The sequence below is a fragment of the Pristiophorus japonicus genome, chromosome 2 (genome assembly GCF_044704955.1).
Source record: "Pristiophorus japonicus isolate sPriJap1 chromosome 2, sPriJap1.hap1, whole genome shotgun sequence".
Lineage (NCBI taxonomy): Eukaryota > Metazoa > Chordata > Chondrichthyes > Pristiophoridae > Pristiophorus > Pristiophorus japonicus.
This window is the reverse complement of record NC_091978.1, coordinates 149,354,026-149,355,198: the sequence shown is the minus strand read 5'-3', so window position 1 is coordinate 149,355,198 and position 1,173 is coordinate 149,354,026. Positions and strand designations below refer to the sequence as shown.

At 47.7% G+C, this 1,173-nt stretch overlaps 1 pseudogene; it reads right to left on the bottom strand.

Annotated features, from left to right (window-relative positions):
• Nucleotides 1-363: 363 nt before the first annotated feature.
• On the bottom strand, nt 364-598 carry LOC139252598 (U2 spliceosomal RNA; annotated as a pseudogene).
• Nucleotides 599-1,173: the final 575 nt, after the last annotated feature.

The following is a 1,173-nucleotide window of genomic DNA, read 5'->3' as shown; positions in this document are numbered from 1 at the left end:
AGTCTAAGGATAAGGGGTAAGCCATTTAGGACCGAGATGAGGAGAAACTTCTTCACTCAGAGAATTGTGAACTGTGGAATTCTCTAGCACAGAAAGTTGTTGAGGCCAGTTCGTTAGATATATTCAAAAGGGAGTTAGATGTGGCCCTTATTATGCTCATAATAAGGGATGAAACTGAATACTGTATGCAATGAGTAAGTGTGACTTTAGCTCCTTTAATTGGACTCCAGAGTGTTTTTTTTTTATTCGTTGCCAATCTTTCCAATTCTTTGTCAGATCATCTTGTCAGATTACAAACGCCAGAGATCACCTTGCACACATCAAGGATCACTCTGCACCAATGCTCTTAGCCAAAAGGCCTAGCGCCACTGCACCGTTCCTGGAAGTACTGCAATACCAGGTTCGTGCCATGGAGGTGGGTGTGTGCCCCCCACCCACCTCCGTGGAGGTGGATGGGTCAAGCCACCCCACCCACCTCCTATTTCCAAAAAGCATAGGAGAACCACCTTCCTGATCCAGGGAGAACCACTTTCTGGTCATGGTTACTCCCCTGTCAGGTCAGTTACGCATGATCTTAGCCAAAAAGCCGAGACATAATTGGACTCCAGAGTGTTGGTACAGTGTGGGAGGTTTGCTTATATACAGTGCTCCCGAGGGATGTTGGAGTCCCTTGGGACTCCAACAGGTAGGCCCTCTGGTGGTGGTGTGATACAGGTTGCCAAGGGTTACATACATAACATCACTCCCTCGTAAAGTCAATCGTACAATTATTTACAAGGTGAGATGATCTGGGGCTTTTCGCTCCCTTGTCGATTGTCTCGGTACAAATGCAGGTGTGGGGTGAGTTGGTTGGTTCTTCATTGGGCTGCTGGGCAGACGGCCTTGTCGGGCTGCTGGGATGGTGTGTTTGGCTTTGTGGTCAACCGTCATGTCGGTTGCCACTTGTGTGTGTGTTGGAAGGTCGAAGTTGGTGGTGTCCTCTTCAGGTTGCTCGTAGCTGTTAGTGAACTGCAATTTGGTTTGGTCCAAAAGCTTTCTGCACGTTAGTCCATTGGCCAGTTTGACCTGAAACATCCTATTCCCTTCTTTGGCTAGGACCGTGCCAGAAAGGAATTTGGGACCATGTCCATAATTGAGTACAAACACAGGGTCATTGACCTCAATATCACGTGA